Below are 22023 nucleotides of genomic sequence, written 5' to 3'. Positions count from 1 at the left end.
AACTTAAAAATGCTCACACTTTCCACTGCTGATCCCTCAATGAGGACTGGTGTGTGTTCTCTCAACTTCACTTTCCTGAAGTCCACAATCAATCCCTTGGTCTTACTGATGTTTGAGTGCAAGGTCATTGCTGTGACACCACTTGACAGTGACAACTGTGGCATATTCATTCAGATTTGAAGGTGAATCCCTGAATATTGTCCAGTCCACTGACTCAAAGCAGTCTCATAAGTGCTCCTCCACCTCATTTGACCATACATTCTTGGCCCTCACCACTAGTGCTACAGTCTTTAGTCGTTGCCTATACACCGAGAGTACAAATATAGCCAGTAGATTGGACTTCCCAAAGTGTGGGCATGGTAAGCATTCTTGGCAGTATAACAGTGGTCAAGTATGTTTGCTCTCTACTTCCACAGGTGATAGGTTGTTAGTAATTGTTCAGACTTCTTCAAGCTGGCCTGGTTGAAATCCCCCACAATAATAGGGAAGGCTGTTTCGTAACTGCTAATCACAGTGCTCAGCTGGTCCAATACCTGCCTGACTTTGGCCACAGGTGGAATATACACCACTACCTGTTTGATGGTGGGAAACATCCTTGGCAAATAAAATGGATAACACTTGACCACTAGATGTTCCAGGTCAGGTGAGCAGGACTGAGACCGAACCACCACATCTGTTAATCGTAAAGCATATTCCAGCTCATCTACCTTTAAAAGACTGAGTTGTCCTGTCTTTGTGGAGAATGATGAAGTCATCGGTCTGCAACACTGCATCCGAAATTGCAACAGTGAGCCATGTTTCGATGAAGCAAAGTGTGCAACAATCCCTGATGTCCCTCGGGTACTACAATCTTGCTCTGACGCTTTCAATTTTATTTTCTTGACTGTGCATTCACCAGCAGGATAGTCAAGAGTAGAGAGTGGGTGGGGGGGGGAGTGGGGGGTGGTCTCAGGTCTCTGTATTTCAATCATACATGTACATCGACTCATCTTCCATGCATCTGTTTTCTTAAAGGGAAAATGCACTTGCAACCTGAGTCTACAGTCCAGGATCCATCATTTTGAGTATCAATAGATGCTTTAAACATCTTAAGACAACTAAATCTTACTGAAGTACCCATGATTCTGACTGGATTTCAGCTGTAGTAGTTCTAAACCAGAATATTTGATGATTCCCATCGGAGCTGAATGCAGGGAATTGCTCAAAGAGACAGAGGACCTGTTTATATTTCTATGTTCCCAATTTAAAATTTATACCAAAGTGTAAGAGAAGAGATAAATGCAAACAAACAAATAGACAGAGATCTCTCATTCAACCACTTCAAATGTCATGTAAAAAAATGTCATGCAAGGCACAAGTCACAACAAACCAAAACAAAATAAAGTTTGCAAGTTCATAACACAGCAAATATATACACATGGTGAGTATTCTTCACTCCAGGAGAAGCAACTCTAAATACTGTAGTGGAATTTAATGCCAAGAAAGTAAAAATGCAAAGAAAATATTTACTTCCCCTGTTCAATCATATGTTTTTACAGCAAAATGATACAGACAGCTTTCTAAATGCAAGTAAAACAAGACCCATGGATATTAAGAGATGGTGAATCTGATTCTGATTTAGTGTGGCATTAAAAATTGTCTCAGACCACTCATATTTTTACCCAATACGTTTTAACACATTAGGAAGTCTTTCCTTTTGATTGTTATTCTGCAATCCCATACAGGGGTACACGCGGCAAACTCGTTTCCACGTTACCAGCATCAAATGAAAATGTTGCCTTTGTTCTTTTGGCTGGGAAGAGTTGGATTGTGCACGGCAGCTAATGGTGCAAGCAACACATTACCTGCATGATGCTCAAAGCAATTTGTAAGTAGCTCAACTTTGACTGCTGAATTTTGTTTATTGATTCAGTGCATCTTTGCCAGATGCACTATCTTGTCGTCATCTCCACCGCAATCAGGACAAATCTGATTGAACTGATATGAATTTCAGCTATTTTGGAACTAATCTGTCCCTAAGATGCTTTGAAAAGCTTACCTAAAGTTAAGATGTTCTTCTTGTGATTTTGGTGGTCCACCAAACCATCACTACTGCCTTTACAGCCCAAGAAACCAATTTTAGGCATGCATATTACTTCCTCTGTCACTAATATTTCAATATATCTTTTATCTAAAAAAAATCCATATTTTGGTTTCTATCTGAATCATATATAAATGTCCCAGCACATATTCAGCTCATTGTACAATGGCTCAAATCCGCCATGAATTCACCAAACATTACATATGGGACTGCAGCAATTCATTTTGTTTTATAATTTTATCTAGAGATTCAGCACGGTAATAGGTGTTTCCGCCCAACAAGTACACGATGCGCTACCTAATTACACCCATGTGACCAATTAACCTACTAACCCGCACGTTCGGAATGTGGGAGGAAACCAGAGCACCTGGAGGAAACCCACACGATCACAGGGAGAATGTAGAAACTCCTTTCAGAGAGCAGCGGAACTGAACCAGGGTCACTGGTGCCATGACAGTGTTAAACTATTTCCCGCTGTAACTGCAAAGATTCAAGACTCACAAGTAAATGTGTTGTTCTTAAATTTACAAGATCATAGGCTATTTCCATTTGTGCTCTGATGGTGAATTAGCATGAAGTTGAGGGGCAAATCTCAAGTTTCTACCGTATCCTGTACTCTACACACTCAAGACAAGTTTATCAGGCAAAAAAAAGTCAAGCTCAAGTCATCAGATCATGCAAGAGATTAAATAAATAAGTACCAATTGCCTACTGGCCTCCTGTTAATGAGCATTCTTTTCACATGATTGGCTACTCATTAAGCTTGAAGATATTACATTTGTTGGGAGCCAGGAAACCATTTGAACATATGCCTGACAGCAGAAGGTGCTGGGAAAGGAGATGCCCCTGGCACAGAGTTTCCATGATATTTATTGAGTACATTGTGTTTTAAACATGCAGCAACATAATTTAACTTCTGGAAGTAAATCCTGGGTCCAGGTTTGGGATTTTTATGCTTAGCTTAAACTAAAATAACAGAGAGAAAACAAAATTCAAGGCACAATGCGATCTGTATTTTCATTAAGGCTTTGCAGAACATCAAGTTGAATTCACTTAAAAAAATGACAAGGACAGAAATTGATTCCAGATAGTTTGAGATCTACTTTCATCTAAAGAAATAACTAATGCAGTCACATTCTTGGAAAATGATATGTTCAAAAGCGTTATCTTCCAAGGTTGGTAATAATTCTGTTCCAACTACAGAATAAACAACAATTAGCAGCACACCCAGATGCATTATATGGGCAAGTCTAAGGGCACAATGCTGCCTTAAATTAAAAAGTATTTTAAAAAATCCTTGCATTTAACAGAGTGTGCCAAACGCACCACAGCACATTGAGATGGATATTTACTTTCCAGGCCCAAAAGGCTTATTGCTAATCTCATAATATGGTCATTTTAACACATGTAGCAAATTAAATTGCATTATTTTATAATTCCAAATAATTTTAAAATCCTCTACCCCTCAACCATCAGGCTCTTGAACCAAAGGGAATAACCTCACTCAACTTCACTTGCCCCATCATTGAATTGTTGCCACAACCGATGGGCTCACTTTCAAGGACTCTTCATCTCATGTTCTCGATACTTACTGCTTGTTTATTTATTGTTTTGATTTCTTTTGACTTCTTTCTTTTTGTATTTGCATAGTTTATTGCCTTCTGCACTCCAGTTAATTGATTCCAATTTGCCTATTATTCTAAAGATTTATGGATATGCCCACAAGAAAATTAATCTCAGGGTTGTATATGGTGACATATGTACTTTGATAATAAAATTTAGTTTGAACTTTGAACTCACTGTTAGACTGTAAAAATTGTACCTGTGTTTGGAAATCCTTATGTAAGTCATAAATTTCCATACAGAATTACTCCTCAGAATTAAACATGCTCACTTAATAATGAATTGGGTATAATCTACTTTCTTAGCTGGCATTAATTCCTCTTTGGTTGGGAAGGAGGACCCACCACTTGAAATAGTCTTTATAGTCCGCTAGATCCCCTCAGGAAGAGACTGAAGCAGCAAAGTGAACTAGTTCTTGAAGTGTAGGTTGATACAGTAAAATCTCCCTAAAATGAAGGTACTTGCAGACACTTACACTCAATAGGCTTAAAGTCTTGAATTAAGTTTAGCACTCTTGAAAGGATACATTCAATATCATCACATCAGTATGAGTGCCATTTTGAGGCATGTGGTTGGAGTGGAGCTATCTCTCTACCAAAGGAGGTGTAAGGAGCACTTTCCCTCGAATAGCCTGCAGGTCACACTTGGACAAGGTGTAGAACCAGCATAGCCCCGTCCCCCCAACCCAATCAGGGTCACGTGAAGCCAAGAGAGCAGGTGATGGATGGTCATATGAGCAGCTGGTGCATATCAAAAGTCCTGGTTATGTGACCACTGACGATAGGCAGACATTCTTTAGAGTACTGATAATGGCTGGGGTCACCTGTCTCGTAAAGATGCTGCCCGGGAGAAGGCAATAGCCGACCACTTCCAAGATCATGATCGCCCACATCATATGGCATTGCATATAATGAATGAAATGGTTGGGGAGGGAAGCCTTGCTGAATCCACCCCCCCTCCACCTCTTACTCTCAGCACCATTAACTTTATATCAATTGCTTTCCAGACACAAGGTTCAGCAGTACCCTTCCTCCATTCTTGCTTCGCGTGAGCTTTGCACAAGTCACATACTCCCACTGCAGACAGATGGGTTACTTGTGAAGTCTTTTGTAAGTCCATGAAATGCCAAAGTATTTGTCAGAGCAAATTACAACTCTCAACTCTCCAGAGATGTAAGCAAAACAGCAAATTATTAACTAACTCCATCATGGTGTGTAAAAAAAAGCAGGCAAAGAACGGGAAACAGAATCAGGATCAAATTTATTATCAATGACATATGATGTGAAACCTGTTCATTTCTGGTATCATAACAAAAAAAATCTATAAACTATAAAAATAAATAAATAGTGTGGAAAGAAAAGAATAATGATGGTGGAGGGGAAAAAACTGTTCCTGAATCATTGAATGTGCATCTTCGTGCTCTTTCCCTCTTCTCTTTTGCCAGCCAGTGGTGTAGAGGCATACGCACCGGACTTCAAGGTGAGTTGTCACAGCTTCAAATCTAGCCGGCTCCTTGCACGCTTTCCATCTGTGCTGGGTTGAGTGTCGAGCTAGCATTGTGACCTCATTAAAAACAGACAAATGCTAAAGAAATGGCAGGGTTGCAGTCCGATGTGCCACCAGCTGTGGAGAGGAACAGCAGCCTCCTCCCGGATGGTGATAAGGGTACGTCCTGGATGGTGCAAGTTCTTAGTGATGGATGCCGCCTTCCTGAGGTGAAGGCTGATGAAGACGTCCTCAGTGGTGAGAAGGATCGTGCCTGTGATGGAGATGGCTGAATCTCAGTTCTCTGCAGCCTTTTGCTATCCTGTGCCTTCCAAGCTCCATACCAAGCTGTGATCTAACCAGTCTGGTATGGAGCTCTCCACCATACATCTATAGAAATTTGTAAGAATTTTTCATGATATTTGAAATCTTGTCAAAATCCCTAACGTTGGGGTGCTTTCTTCATATTTGCATCAATGTGGTCCACCTGTGACATTCAGAAACATCAAAATTGTATGTGTATGTGTCAGCATACAAATAGTATGTGTCAGCATACCATTGAGTTAGCAATGGATAGATGGGGTGGAATTTACTTTAGTTGGAGGGCAACAATCAAGTCCTGTTTAAGATTGAAAGAACATGTCTTCCAAAAACCATCTTAAATTAGCCACAATAGATTGGTAACATTCAACACCTCTTCTGGTGTTTGCAAGGATGCCAAGTCTGATCTCGATGCACTGTACAAACTGTTAATAATTCATCACCACTTTATGCACTACCATAAACTTGCCTCTGTTTTTTTTCTGTTCTAATGTTTTTTGTTCCCCTCACGGTATACTTTTTCTCTCTTAAATGTCTTGCAGAACTTATATTCTGTGTGTGGTTTGTATTTACGTGCCAGTACCTCACCATATTTATCAATAAGACCATAAGACGTAGGAGTGGAATTGGAGGAGGAGCAGAATAAGGCCATTCAGCCCATCGAGTCAGCACCACCATTTCACCATTGCTGATCAATTTCGCTCTTAGCCCCAATCTCCTGCCTGCTCCCCATGTCCCTTTACACTTTGACTAATAAAGAATCTAGCAAGCTCTGCCTTAAATATACTGAATGACTTGGCCTTCACAGCCACCTGTGACAATGAATTCCACAGATTCAACACTCTCTGGCTAAAGAAATTCCTCCTGATCTCCGTTCTAAATGGACATCACTCTATTCTGAGGCTGTGTCCTCTAGTCTTAGACTCCTCCACCATAGGAAACATCCTCTTGATTTCGAGGCCTTTCAACATTTGATAGGTTTCAATGAGATCCCCCCTCATTCTTCTGAATTCCAGTGAGTACAGGGCCAGAGCCACATGACAGTAAACTTGACAATCTAATTGGACAATCTCCTCTAATAACTGAAAGGCACAACACTCCAGTGCTCTTTATGGTTTGATATAACGAACTGAAGGATTTTGCTCTTGATACTGACTCAGTGTATAAGGATTTCTAGTGCTCCTTACAATCAATCTACAGTACATCAACGTACTCGATTTCCGTGGATCATTCCACCCCCCAATTACCTCACTATATAATCAACATGTTAGATTTTGAATTTTAGTACTGCACAGTATTAAAGTAATCTGTAGAGTTGTATCTAGGACACTTTCAAGGAGTGAGGCCTCAAAAAAGCGGCATCCATCATTAAGGACCCCCATTACCCAGGATGTGCCCTGCTCTCATTGCCACCATCAGGAAGGAGGTACTGAAGTCTGAAGGCACATACTCAATGATTCAGGAACAGCTTCTTCCCCTCTGCCATCCAACTTCTGAATGGACATTGAACTTATGAACACAACCTCACTAATTTATTTTTGTATTTTTGCACTACTTATTTAACCATTATATCCTACTGTAATTCACAGTTTTTTTTCTCTGTTATGTATTGCATTGTGCTGCTGGCACAAACTCAACAAATTTCATGACATACTGTATGCTAATGATTCTGATTCTAATCAAGATGATAATTAAAAAGTAGGAGGTATATAAAGATACAGAATGAGAACTCTAGAATGAGAACTGTTTTCCAAACCATATGACCATCAAGTAAATAGTTACACATTATAAATCATAAAGATATGAAAATGTTTGCATAGGTATAAAAAGTTCCACATGTTACTCACTGCATCTGATTTCATTTCATTTTATCATGTGAGGGTACTCCAGGAAGAGTATCATGTTCAACATTTGCTATGACTATTTAAAATAATTGGATATCTAGTTTCCAGTTTACAATAGGCAACTCAAATTGCCTACAGGTGCCTGATCATAAAAATCGGAAGCCATTTCTTTGAGAATAAAAGCAAACAATATATGCTATTGTATGGTATACAAGATTACTGTAAAATTTGAAGAGTTATGCATTCCAATGTCATGTTACTAATCTTTACTACCGTATCATAGACAGAAGCCGGCTACAATAAGTGTTTCCTACATTTATGCCTTCTGGTTCTGATTCTAATTGATATGCATTCTTCGTCAAATGTCTTTTGCTATACTACATATTGCTAAACACTGAAGGGCTTAGTCATTATTAAGACACTTTGAGAATTCACCAGGCTAAAACGCTGGTGATATGGTATCTGCTAACCTGCCTGACTTTCACTTCTATGATGGTATCTGACAGATAGGCAATATTTTCTACTCCTGTTAAATTCAAAGTTAATCCAAAATTTACAACTAGAAAATTTGTATATGAAAGAGGGTTTCATTATAGTACACACTCTTTTCAATTAGAATTTCACCACACCTATGATCACTTGACACATTATTTGCATCTGAAATGCTATAATCTGTATGTAATCCTGTTTGTACATTTTGTTTTGTTGGGAGAAGTACTTAATCATCTTTGATGATGTCAAATTAGTCTCTGAAAAACAATAAATTTTATTGTTTGAGTTTAGTCTCTCCTGTCCACTATTTCTTATTGCAAAATATATTGTGTCACAATAATTATACCAGGTATGGAGTTTGAAGGTGTGGATATTTAATGGACTATTACAGAATCGAGTACAGCGATGAAACTCTGAAAAGTATAAACTACTCTCTATTTGCTACTTGGTTCCTATTTAGAATTGGGAAGATATGGGAAGTATGTACTCCAGAATTGTTACAAAGTTTCAGATACGCATACCACAAGCATCTACTCGTCAGCACAGAGAACAACTCAGAGGTTCGCGGTTTTTTATGGAACGGACCTCGATCTCGACCATTAACCGAGGAGTCCGTGGACCCCAGGTTAGAGCCCAGATCTAACTAATCCTTTAATTGATGTTAAACTGAACAATGGTGACAGCGTGTTTCAGTATCACTGTCCCCTCCAAACTGCGCAGACGCACGGCCAGCCGCGCGGTAGCTGAAATGCCCCCGCGCACATAGCCTTTGTCGGAATCAGCGTCAGGTTTGTATTCACGGCATGTGTGGTGAATTTTGTGAACTTAGCAGCAGCAGCAGTACAATGCAAAACATGATACTATAGAAAGAAAAAATGAAATTAAGTAAATCAATTACAGTAAGTAATTATATATATTAGTTAGATAAAATAGTGCAAAACAGAAATAATATAAAAAAGTGAGGTCGTGTTCATGAGTTCAATGTCCATTTAGGAATTGGATGGCAGAGGGGAAGAAGCTGTTCCTAAATCGCTGAGTGTGTGCCTTCAGGCATCTGTACCTCCTTCCTGACAGTAACAGTGAGAAAAGGGCATGTCCTGGGTGATGGGAGTCCTTAATAGTGGATGTCGCCTTTCTGAGACATCGCTCCTTGAAGATGTCTTGGACACTGTGGAGGCTAGTACCCAAGATGGAACTGACTAATTTTACAACTTTCTGTAGTTTCTTTTGATCCTGTACAGTAGCCCTCCCTCCCATACCAGACAGTGATGAAGCCTGTCAGAATGCTCTCCACAGTACGTCTACAGAAGTTTTCAAGTATTTTAGGTGACAAACCAAATCTCTTCAAACGTCTAATGAAATATAGTTGCTATTTTGCCTTCTTTATAGATTCTCAGAGATCTTGACACCCAGGAACTTGAAATTACTCACTCTCTTCACTCCTGATCCCTCTATGAGAACTGGTGTGTGTTCCCCCATCTTACCCTTCCTGAAGTCCACAATCAGCTCTTCTGTCTCACTGATGTTGAGTGCAAGGTTGTTGCTGCTACAGAACTCAACTAGTTGGCATATCTTGCCTCTGTGCACTCCCTCATCTCCATCTGAAATGCTACCAATAATGGTTATATCGTCAGCAAATTTATAGATGACATTTGAGCTATGCCTAGCCACACAGTCATGGGTATAGAGGGAGTAGAGCTGAAGGCTAAGCACACACCCCTGCCAATGTGGATCGCCAGAGACGAGGAGATATTATTACCAATCCACACAGATTGCTGCCGCACAGCTGGAATTTTCTCAACATTTAAACATTTAAAGTGTTTTGCAGTTTTTAGGCCTTGTAAAAATCTCCTGCTCAGAGCAATAGTTTGTTTGGGCAGCTGTAAAAAAAAATTAGAGGGAACTTGGCTCAGTACCAATCCTTGATTTACCCCAGTACAATTCCACTATAATTAGTGTCAGTAACACTGAATAAAAAAGTGAGTAGGAGGAAAAAGATATCAACTAAGCTTCGTTATCACTTCAATGTAAAGTCTGTTGCATCCATCTATCAGTTTGTTTCATCCTCTGGGACCTAATTATGATCACCTCCTATTCTGCCAACATTTGATGTAAAGGAGGATCATCTAGGTTTAATACCAAAGAGGAACCAGTATTTTACAATCTTCTTCAAGATTAATGAGGAGTAGGATCACATTTTTATTCTCTTCATTTAATGCCGCAAGTCAAAAATGTCTGTGATGGACAGCACTGTAAATAGTGGAGCAGAGAGCAACGTTGTAAATCTAGCAGGAGCAAAGAAATCTTGGGTATAGTGAGAGTGGACCGTCGTAAGAGGTGCATGGGACAGGTGGAAGAAAAGGAATGCTGGGGTGAGGGGGCTGTGGTGGCACAGGTGCAGGCACACCTTGAACACCAGGCAAGGTCACTTGATTCTGAACAATTGCTTTATTGATCATTACAGGATGTAGCTCTGGTGCTTCCTGTACCCTCCCATCTCCCTTCCCCTTTTCCCCAACCGCGATTCCCCTCTCCCTGCCCCCTTCCCACTCTCAGCTCACAATGGAGACCCATATCAGAATCAGGTTTATCACCACTCACAATTTTTCTTGCAACAACAGCAGTACAATGCAATACATAAAATTACTGCAAAAATACCCTAACTATATAAATGTGCTTAACATGTTTGCACCGAAGATCCAGGTAATCCTAATTGAATTAATAGGCTTCTAATAGAATTAGGATTAGCCCAATCCTTTTAAAACTGAACAATAACAAGAAGTACTACATTGCCCCAGGACTATTTCTTTGCTTCATGATAATTCAATGCAGAATAATCTTTTATGATCAGCTACCTTACCAAATGTACACAGAAATAATTCAGAACAGCTTTTGTGGTTCTGTGAATGGAATGTCAGCTGTTTACATTATCGTATTTCCGTCAGACTATTTTTCCACCACCTGGAAAAGTGCTTTACTTGATTTGGTTTTACACATATTAAGCAAATGACTGTTTATGTTCTATATTCCATTATATTTTTGAATCCAACATGTTCATAATAATTCTATTTATGAATGTATGGTAGTTTATAAAGAACCATGCTTAAACACTAATTAAAGTCAAATATCTTTCAAATTTCAGATAAAAAAGCCAGCTTAAAGCACTTTACTATTTGATAATACATTAAAACTATATAGTTTGCCCCATTAGTGAAAACACTCAAGAATAAAAGATCAGATACCACAAAGTAGAATGAATTACATTTTTGCTGCCTTTGTTCAGCTCTTTGCTATTCTTTGTCAATGACTTCATATTGAGAATTCAAAAGCCTGTGATCATCCAGTTGTAAGAAAGCTTTGCACTGTGACTTTTCAGGAAAATCTGATTTACAAGATTTCAAAGTAACATTTAACCTGTGGGAGCTCTTCAGACTATGCTATATCCCAGAAACAAGAACACTACCAACTGCAGTGATATACCCACTTACCTTTCAAGAGCACAAACATCTTTTATACACCTTTAACTAGATAATAAACTGAAATATGCTTAATGTCATAAAGGATGAAACTCGAGAATTAAGATCTCGATTTTTTTTAGACATGATCAAAAATATATTAGACAATAAGAAATTCAGAAAAATATCACGCTGGTACAGCAAGTAGATTCTACTTTTTGATTTTAAAGCAAATAATGAACAAGTGTATGACACAAGGAAGAGCATAGCTTTTTAAGATTACAATGAATTTCTATTTTGCATATCTCATCACAAGTTGATTCCCATTTTGTTTGGTATTTTCTTCTTTCCTCCCTCCTATTATTTCACACTTTCTCCTTTCCCTTCATTATAATTCTTTGCTATTTATCTCCTCAGTTTTGTAAGTTTGGAATGTTAAGGTAGTGTCCTTCATTCCTCATCTTCTCCCAGTCCCAGGGACTCCTGGCAGTGAAACGGAGCAACTTCACTAAAGGACGATCAGCAATATTGGGTGTTGGAAGAGGAGATTTAGTCACCAGAATTTGTTGGTGGGATATGGTTTCATGGGGATGGCAATTTGAGTGAACACCATGTAAAATACTTAAAGTTCAAAGTTCAAATTAAATTTATTATCAAAGGTTATATATGTCACCATATACAACCCTGAGATTTGCTTTCTAGCAAGCATTCTCAATAAATCCATAATCATAATAGAATCAATGAAAGACCACACCCAACAGGGAGGACAACCAGTGTGCAAATGACAAAATATGCAAACACAAAAGAAAAATAATAATAAATAAAAAAGCAATATATGTCCAGAAACATACATCAAAGTTGCTGGTGAACGCAGCAGGCCAAGCACTATCTGTAGGAAGAGGTGCAGTCGATGTTTCAGGCCGAGACCCTTCGTCCAGAACATGAGATGAAGAGTCCTTGAAAGTGAGTCCAAACGTTGTGGGAACAGTTCAGAGATGGGGCAAGTGAAGTTGAGTGAAGTTATCCCCTCTGGTTCTAGAGCCTGATGGTTGAGGGGTAATAGGGGAAGGGAAGGGAAGGGAACGTCAACTCAGACCATGAGAGGCCTGCATCGGGCATTTCACGCCTTACAAGGCGCAGATTGGAAGTCTGTGTGGGGCGCCACTCCTCACACAGACTAGAGCAATGTGTGATTAAGTGCCTTACTCAAGGGCACAAACACGCTGCCACAGCTGAGGCTCGAACTAGCGACCTTGAGATAACTAGGCGAACACCTTAACCACTTGGCCACGTGCCCAACTTTTTTATTTAGTGATACTGACACTAATTATAGTAAGAGGTAATAACTGTTAATGAAACTGGTGGAGTGAGTCCTGAGAATTAAGAGGAGCGACCTACAAAAAGACCTGTGGTTGAGATTTCCCTCCAGCAGACTAGGTCAATTTGGTTTCCTTTACATAACCCAGAAACAGGTTTCAAGTCTCCATTCAAGGATTGCTTTGTTACGAGTAGTCCATGCTATTCACATAATGCAAATTGAACCCTGGACAACATTCGCTGTCACTATACATGTCTGCACAATCTCCAGCTGTATGTCTACCCTTTGCAAAGAAAATCAGGGTTAAAGGGCTAAGAGTGTAACACATAGACACAAAAGGGGAGATCACATTTCACAATCAGATCTTAGATGAAAGTCATTCTTATATGGGCGGCATTGTGGTGCAGCTGGCAGTGTAGCTGACTTGCACCTCCAGCCACCCAGGTTCAATCCTGAATTCCAGTGCTATCTGTATGGACTTTTCACATTCTCTCTGTGACTGAGTGGGTTTCCATGGATGTTCCACATTTATCCGTAAGAGACCCTGGTTGTTAGGTTAAGTGGCCACTGTAAGTCACCCCTACATAGGTGAATGGTAAAGGAATTATTATAGAGTTGTTTGGCAAATGGTAAATAATACCTCTCCGCGATGGCCACTCCTCTCACCAGGGCGCCAGACCTTTTCACTGTTCCGTCGTTGAGTCAATTTAAATGCCGGCCCAGATAGACTGAAAAGACAGAGTGTCAGTCAGGACAAGAATGGATTTCACTCATTCTCCGCAATGGTCATCCCCATGGCTCTGATGCTATGAAAATTGCCCCGGTTTCTTTTTTGCTCCATGCCCGCTAATATGATGATCTGATAAGTGAGGCTTTGGGCCTACTCAGGGCTGCTCTGGGGTTTGGATCTGAGGATTCATTTTTAGTTTGGAATGCTGTTAGCTTCAATTGTTTGTATGATTTGTATTTTTTATCTTTCTCTGGTGCGTCGAGCATTTTTTTTATTTTTATTTTTATTCTTTTTTTTCTCTCATTGGATTCTTTCAGGTTTCTTGCTTTGTGGCTACCTGTGAGTGAGCAAATCTCAAGGTTGTATAATTTATACATTCTTTGATAATAAATGAATCTTGAATAAGTTACAGAAATGTAGAGAGAATAACGAGAATGCTGCAAGAGCTCACATAAGTACGATGGGCCAAATGGTCCCCTACAATATAATAAAATATGCAAAATGTAGCACAAAATAATTCTAGATTATACAAGAGAAATTCTAACCGATAACATCCACTATGCAGAAACAGGCCTTTCCAGTCACCAGATTCTTGCTTAGATTCCGTATCCACACAAATTTCCTCCGACAGACTGCACAACACTTTACCAGTATCTCCTGCTATTAACATGAGCTTGAACTTGTTGAGGAAATGACAACAGGAAGAACCCTTCCTGTTTACTTTATTCAAAGTAACCTACACGGATTACCATGGCAACCATACTTCAGATGTCATTCTCCTGGGATATCCCAGCTTCACACAAGGCACAAATGTTAATGCATTTCCTTTCCTTCATTTACATCCATTAAAGATTAGCGCTATAACTCAGGAGTGTTATGAATGATCACCCATGCCATAAGACATAGGAGTAGAATTAGGCCACTCAGCCCATCGAATCTGCTCCATTATTCCATATGGGCTGATTTATTGTCCCTTTCAACCCCATTGTCCCGCCTTCTCACCATTACATTTGATGTCCTTACTAATCAAGTGACTATCAACATCTGCTTTAAAAATACCCAGTGAATTGGACTCCACAGCTGTCTGTGGCAATTAATTCCACAAATTCACCACCGACCGGCTAAAGAAATTCAAACTTATCCCGTCCTAAGTTGACACCCCTCTATTCTGAGACTGTGCCCCCGGTCATAGATTCTCGCAATATAGGAAACATCCTTTCCATATCAACTCTATTTAGGCCTTTCAATATTCAATAGATATCAATGAGATCCCCCCTCATTCTTCTAAACTCCAGTGAGGAATGGCCCAGAGCCATCAAACACTCTTCATACATTAACTCTTTTGTTCCCTCAATCATTCTTGTGAACCTCCTCTGGACCCTCTCTAATGCCATAGGGGAGGTTAAAACTGCTCACAATATTCCAAGTGCGGTCTGACCAAAGCCTTATAAAGCCTCAGCATTACATCCTTGCTTTTATATTCTAATGCTCTCAAAATGATTGCTAACATTGTATTTATTTTCTTTACCACTGACTCAACCTGAAAGTTAACCTTTAGGAATCCTATACGAGGACTCCAAGGTCCCTTTGCGCCTCAGATTTTTGAATTTTTTCCCCACTTCGGAAACAGTCTGCACCTTTATTGCTTCTACCAAAGTACATGAGCATACACCTCCCTACGCTATACTTCACCTGCCCCTTCTTTGCCCATGCTCCCACTTTAAGTCCTTCTGCAGACTTCCTGCTTCCTCAACACCACCTGCCCCTCCACTTAGCTTTGTATCATCTGCAAACATGGTCACAAGGCCATCAATTCCACCATCCAAATACCATCTGTCCAGCAAGTTATTATTTTCTCCTGACTTTACATTCAGCAATCAGAGATGACAGTAACGTGATCTGAGTTGGGACAACAGCTGCAAGGCACTATAGACAAACCAGGAGAGAGAAAAGTAACACAACTAAAGGTGGCCATGGATTCTCTCAGCAGTAAGATCAGAGGCCCTGTTAAACCAAAGAGAGAAATCATTGCAAGACATTATGAAACAGGGTGGATGAATTCAGTTGCATTTTGGGATTAGATTACATGATTAATTGGCACTGTTTCATAAAACACATTTTTAAAAAAACTTATAATGTATTTTTACTGAGAAGAGATTACAGTATTTTGACACAGAAGCAGAGGTGGAGGAAAAAATCACCAGCCGTGACTTCATGGTTCAGCTGAATATGGTGTCAGAAACAGCAATAATGAATAATGACCAAGATTTAGCAAACTTTTTTTATGACATGGATCCCTACCATTAACTGAGAGGGTTTGTGGACCCCAGATTGGGCACTCCTGATGTAGAGGAATTGGCATTCCCATATATGGTTACTCATATCTGACCAAAGGTACCTTCAGCACATCCAACGAGAGGGATTTGTGTCAATACAAACCCAATTACAAATCCAGCCAAAGATTGCCAGCATTATTCCTGTGCAACACAAAACTTTACAACTTTGCATAGCTCTGAAAATATCATATATATAAGTTATCAGTGTGTTGTCTAGTTATTGCCGTAAAAACACTAACACATCTTTTACACCTGAATGCAAGCCACTGTCTTATCTGTACTCTTCTCTTTATGAGCTGACAGTAGAGAGGGTACAGAGGAGGTTTATGAGAATGTTCCCAGGAATGAAAGGGTTAATGTGTGAGGAGCATTTTATGGCTGTGGACCTGTACTCACTGGAGTTTAAAAGAATGAGGGGGATCTCATTGAAACCTACTGAATATTCAACGATTGAGTGAACGTGGAGAGTAGTGTAGTGGGAGACTGTAGGACCAGAGAGTACAGGCTCAGAATAAAAGGGTGACTTTTTAGAACAGAGATGAGGAGGAATTTCTTTAGCCAGAGGGTGGTAAATTTCTTGAATTCATCGTTACGGATGACTGTGTATGACCAACACACAATGTGCAGAGAAGGAGAAAATAAACACAAATCATGTAAACAATAGAAGCATTCCAAACCAAATTGACTGCTTAGATCTGAATCCCTGGAGCAACCTGGAGTAGGCCCAAAGTGGAGCAAATCACCGTAAAGCTCGCAGACACAAACCATAGCATTCAGGGCAGTCTCACAGCCTCAGCGTGAAATGGCCCCCGTCCTGACACTCTGCCTTTCCAGTCTATTAGGACCGGCCCTTAGATTGTCCAAATATTGGATTGTGCTTTGCATTAGGATCACAGGGAAATGCTCCAGGCCTAGGCCATGTCACCCAGCCATTTAATTCTGGGTCTAGATGGTTTGGGAGTCACAGTAGCGCAGTGGTAATTGCAAAGTTATTACAGCTCAGTGTGTCAGAGATTAGAGTTCAGTTCGGATGTCCTTTGTAAGGAGTCTGTACATCCTCCCCGTGGAATGCATGTTCCATCATACCTCAGATGGATACTTTTTTGTGCATTTTTTACATTATTTTTCCTTCTTTTAAACTTTAGGACAGAAATTGCATGTCAAATTTGACTTCAGTGGATTGTGACTGATAACTTTCCTGGTGGTTTTGGAGAACAAAGGCCAAAACTTCCCTCAGTAACTGCCCAGAGAGCCCAAAGCCTTTGTCAAAGCTGGAGGCCAACGACAGCCTCAGCCCAGATCACCAGCAGGATTGCTCACCACGTCATCTGACTGGCAAATGAAATTTGATCTTGGCAAGTAATTAAAGTTCTCTGACTTTATTGCATCATCATCCGAGGACTGACATGGTCATTTCATCAGAAACCTCGGGCAGGTGGTCATTCATGGTAGAACTGACAGTTCCTTGGGAAGACCAAAGTCAGGAGGCATTTGAACATAAGAAAGGCAAACAACAGGAAACACAATCAAAGTTGCTGGTGAACGCAGCAGGCCAGGCAGCATCTCTAGGAAGAGGTACAGTCGACGTTTCAGGCCGAGACCCTTCGTCAGGACTGGACAAACAACAGGAGTTGGTAGAGCAGTGCCAGAGACAGGGATGGAGGGCTTGATACGAACAGAAAGCTGGATCTTCCAGTGGCCACACATTTTAATTCCACGTCCCATTCCCATTCCGATATGTCTATCCACAGCCTCCTCTACTGTAAAGATGAAGCCACACTCAGGTTGGAGGAACAAGAACTTATACTCCGTCTGGGTAACCTCCAACCTGATGGCATGAACATTGACTTCTCAAACTTCCGCTAATGCCCCACCTCTCCCTCATACTCCATCTGTTATTTATTTATTTACATACATTCTTTTTCTCTCTCTCCTTTTTCTCCCTCTGTCCCTCATTATACCCCTTGCCCATCCTCTGGTTTTTCTCCACTCTCCCCCTTTTCTTTCTCCCTAGGCCTCCTGTCCCATGGTCCTCTCATATCCCTTTTGCCAATCAACTGTCCAGCTCTTGGCTCCATCCCTCCCCCTCCTGTCTTCTCCTATCATTTCGGATCTCCCCCTCCCCCTCCCCCTCCCATTTTCAAATCTCTTATTAGCTCTTCTTTCAGTTCTGACGAAGGGTCTCGGCCTGAAACGTCGACTGCACCTCTTCCTAGAGATGCTGCCTGGCCTGCTGCGTTCACCGGCAACTTTTATAGGAGATGAGGTGTAGAGGTGTTGCTGGCTGCTCGCTATGCAGAACCTACTCTCTCCTTGGCATTATGGGGGCTACAAAAAGAATCATCAGGGTCGTCACAGAGGCTGCTGTGCGAGCCTCCAGATGGCTATGGATCAAGAGGTGTGACCCGTGGACTAATGCTGCTGGGACACAAGCCAGAAACTAATCATTTCTGGCTGGTTCGCCTGGGCAAGAACTTTCGATGTTCAAAGACCTGAGACACCCGATGACCCCAGGTTAGATCACTGATGAAGTGCCCCAGCATCCTAGGATGTATCTCAGCATTTGCAAAACTGGAAGGATGAACGCATCCGAAAGTACAATGCAGTTCATATGTTTGCAGAATGGAATCTAATGCACGATTTTCTGCAGGTTCAAGATAAGGATTTTTAATTTTAGAATTCCACAACCTTTCCTTCTCTCCGATATTTTAATAATTTCTTTTACAGCTGGGAACGCCCATCCTAAATGAGACATGGCTATTTAAATAAGCTGCTTTCATGACATCATGCAAGCTCTTTCCAATAATTGTGGCATTATTACTGCCAAATATAATTCACAGACATAAAAACTGTTTAAAGACTTAATCAGTTTCTGAAATCAGACAAGTGTCTGTTGCAGGTTGGAGAAACTTTCCAAACAGATGTTTACTTTTTGCCTCATGAACTCTAATTATGACTTTAACATCTGTTATAACAGAGAAAAAGTGAGTATGATCATGAACATACTGATTTTGGGATAGCTTAAGAAAGCCAAACATTGCACGACCTGTCACTTCCTATGTCTTAGAGGATTGGACAATGGGATGGATGCAGAAAAATGATTTCCTCTAGTGAGAGAAATATAGAAAAAGAAGCCTGTATAGTACAATTAAAACTAAGCTGTGCTATGAAAAATCACTCTACAGCAGGGGTTCCCAACCCAGGGTCCATGGTCAGCTCAGTTAACAGTAGGAGACCAAGGCACGAAAAAGATTGGGAACCCTTGCTTTACAGGCAGTGCCCAGGCTATGACGAGGATTCTGATCCTGATAACTGTTCATAACACAAATAGTTTGCAAGTCGGTTATGAACAAAAAACAGCGCGTGGGAGAGGATCACGGAAAGAGAGCTGGTGAAAGAAGAGCAGGTGCTGACTCAGTGCTCACGTCTCTGCTCAGCACGACCCAGTTCTTGGTTGTTGCGATTCGGGGGAGGGGGGGGTAGGTTGGAGCGGAGTGGCACGTTGGGGACAGAAGGCACATGGCTTCTTCATGGTGGGAGATGCCTACATCCCTACACTGAGCTGCATATTAGATTAGATTCAACTTTAATGTCATTGTGCCGAGTACAGATACAAAGCTAATGAAATGCATTCAGCATCTGACCAGAAGTGCAAAGAATAGTGTTATTTACAAAATAACTGCGAATAAAAAAAGTGCTACAGCACACAAATATGAAAGTACTGAGACAGTACAATATGGGTGCAATACTGCTTAGTGCTGTGATGTGAGATTCAGCAGGGTCACAGCCTCAGGGAAGAAGCTCTTCCTGTGCCTGCTGGTGCGGGAGTGGAGGCTCCTGTAGCACCTACCAGATGGGAGGAGAGTAAAAAGTCCATGGTTAGGGTGAGATGCATCCCTGATAATGCTTTTCGCCCTGCCCAGGCAGTGTTTGTTCTCAATGGTGGGCAATTGGGTGCTAATAATCCGCTGGGCAATTTTCACCACATGCTGGAGTGCTTTGCGGTCTGATACAGGACAATTGCCATACCACACTGAGATGCAGTTGGTGAGTATGCTCTCAATGGCACAGCGGTATCCTGGGACAGAGGTGAGCTTTCTTCATGCTCCATAGGAAATAAAGGCGCTGTTGCGACTTTTTGATCAGGATGGCTCTACCCCCACCCATCACACCGGTCCCTCAGACACTGGTTTGTACGTAAGTGAGGCATTTGTAATCCAGGGAGGGCTTGCACTTGTGACGAAAAACCAAGTTATCAGAAGATTGATACTGATGAGAGAGATAAGGGAGACAATGGAGAAGCGTTCAAAATGTAATGAGGGAGGAGAGAGGTAACGGAAAAGAAACACAATTTAAGAGTATTGACAGACCGGTTGCTTTGAACCTGAACTGTTTGAAGTTTGATGGACAGGCGATACCCCAGCAGGGGGATAAAAAGAACAGGTTCGCTAAGGCAAGACACACACCACGAGATCACGAGACCCTGGAAAGCGGTGTGCCCCCACAAGTTGGTGGAGTTTGGAGGTCTGGTCGCGGGGACCGACCATAGACACACAGGGTGAAAAGGTACGATCGGCGGGAACCTGGTGTGTGTGTCTGCCCTTGCCTGGGTGCCAGGTTCACTGCAGAAGAATGGTCGTATCCGGAATGGAGGGGTCACAGTCAGTGACCACAGAAGACATAAAAGGGTTCGCCTGAAAGCTAACTGCGAAGAACAAAGGTCTGTGTGAATCAGAATTTGCATATTATCTCTCTCTCTCTCCCCAACGGCACAACAGCGATTACTGCGAACTGTCCTAAGCTGAATTGAACTCTGCGTCACTTGCGACTGATCATTTTACCCCTAGACTGCGATAGAGCTTGTTTGATTCCTATTACCCTAGCTCTGTGTACATGTGTGTTTTATCATTGCTAATCTGTTGCATTCATATCCTTACGATTAGAGTACTGTGTTACTTATTTCTTTAATAAAACTTTCTTAGTTCCAGTAATCCAGACTCCAACTAAGTGGTCAATTTCTGCTGGTTTGGCAATGGGGTACGTAACACATTGCACAGAAATCAGTGAAATTTGGAACTCCCTTTCTCAAAAAGAGCCACAATTGCCACAACATTAGGCCTGGAATAGGCTTTTGACATATAGAAATATAAAAGCCCATGGACAAATACAAAGACAGGAACTGAGGTATGATGTTGAATGACAATGCAGGCTCATGGGTCTGAATGGTCTGATCCCATCCATGTGCTTCAAGCTGCATTGAAGTAACTTTCTCTATAAAAGATTCTCCTTTTCAATTAAACTGGATGAACATATTAGGGATCCTACGCAATCAGCATTCCGTAGTGAAAGGGCAAATTTACTCCCATTCAGATCCATGTGTGAAGGTTTGAGTGACGGGTCTGCCTCAAAGTACCACCCAAACTTCCTAGCAAGTACAGATAATATTGACATCACCACTTCAGCACCAAAAGGCCGCCCCTTTCATAATAGAACACAGAACATAGAATAGTACAGCACATTACAGGCCCTTCGACCCACAATGTTGTGCCGACCCTCAAACCCTACCTCCCATATAACCCCCCACCTTAAATAATTTAACTCCATATACCTGTCTAGTAGTCTCTTAAACTTCACTAGTGTATCTGCCTCCACCACTGACTCAGGCAGTGCATTCCACGCACCAACCACTCTCTGAGTAAAAAACCTTCCTCTAATATCCTCCTTGAACTTCCCACCCCTTCCCTTAAAGCCATGCCCTCTTGTACTGAGCAGTGGTGCCCTGGGGAAGAGGCGCTGGCTATCCACTCTATCTATTCCTCTTATTATCTTGTACACCTCTATCATGTCTCCTCTCATCCTCCTTCTCTCCATAGAGTAAAGCCCTAGCCCCCTTAATCTCTGATCTCTGATAATATATTTCATGTACGCAGTCCCAATTTGGAGTCGGTCCAAATTTATAAGTTTCAATGGGGATTTTACTCAGGAGTTTCAGAGTTTCATCCAAAAACTTGATCAGCATTTACAACCACTCCGCCTCACAATTCTGGTAACTGACCAGTATCAAAGCAACTCAATCTCATCTTCAGAGACAGTACACTGCATAATTAAACCTTCTCAAGTCATTTCCAATGCAAGCTATCATTTGATTGCTATCCTAGGAAACTTCAGGTTTTCATTTTTAAAAAATACGTATAGTTTTAATTCAATAATTTTGAAGATAAGATCAGCTCTTCCACTGTTCCACTAGTTTCACTTTAAATCCTTCAATCACTGGGGTTCAATTGCGTTGAGTGACTGAGGCCTCCATTGATCAGGTTGTGTCATAGCTGTCTAGATATG

General features: G+C 41.1%; 1 protein-coding gene across 5 annotated transcripts in view; it reads right to left on the bottom strand.

The window, feature by feature from the left end:
* Positions 1-22023, bottom strand: part of chst15 (carbohydrate (N-acetylgalactosamine 4-sulfate 6-O) sulfotransferase 15) — a 214197-nt gene that overhangs the window by 51791 nt on the left and 140383 nt on the right. The window contains exon 2 of one of the 5 annotated variants that reach the window (XM_063071864.1): positions 13259-13346. The exons of 3 other annotated variants lie outside the window; for them this stretch is intronic. The gene's annotated coding sequence lies outside the window, so the exon portion shown is untranslated. Of the gene's footprint in view, positions 1-13258; positions 13347-13893; positions 14057-22023 lie in introns of those variants that run through there. One more of the 5 variants, XM_063071867.1, reaches the window with a different exon arrangement.

The sequence above is a fragment of the Mobula hypostoma genome, chromosome 19 (genome assembly GCF_963921235.1).
Source record: "Mobula hypostoma chromosome 19, sMobHyp1.1, whole genome shotgun sequence".
Taxonomy (NCBI): domain Eukaryota; kingdom Metazoa; phylum Chordata; class Chondrichthyes; order Myliobatiformes; family Myliobatidae; genus Mobula; species Mobula hypostoma.
Note: the sequence above shows the minus strand (reverse complement) of the source record. Positions and strands in the feature narration are given on the sequence as shown.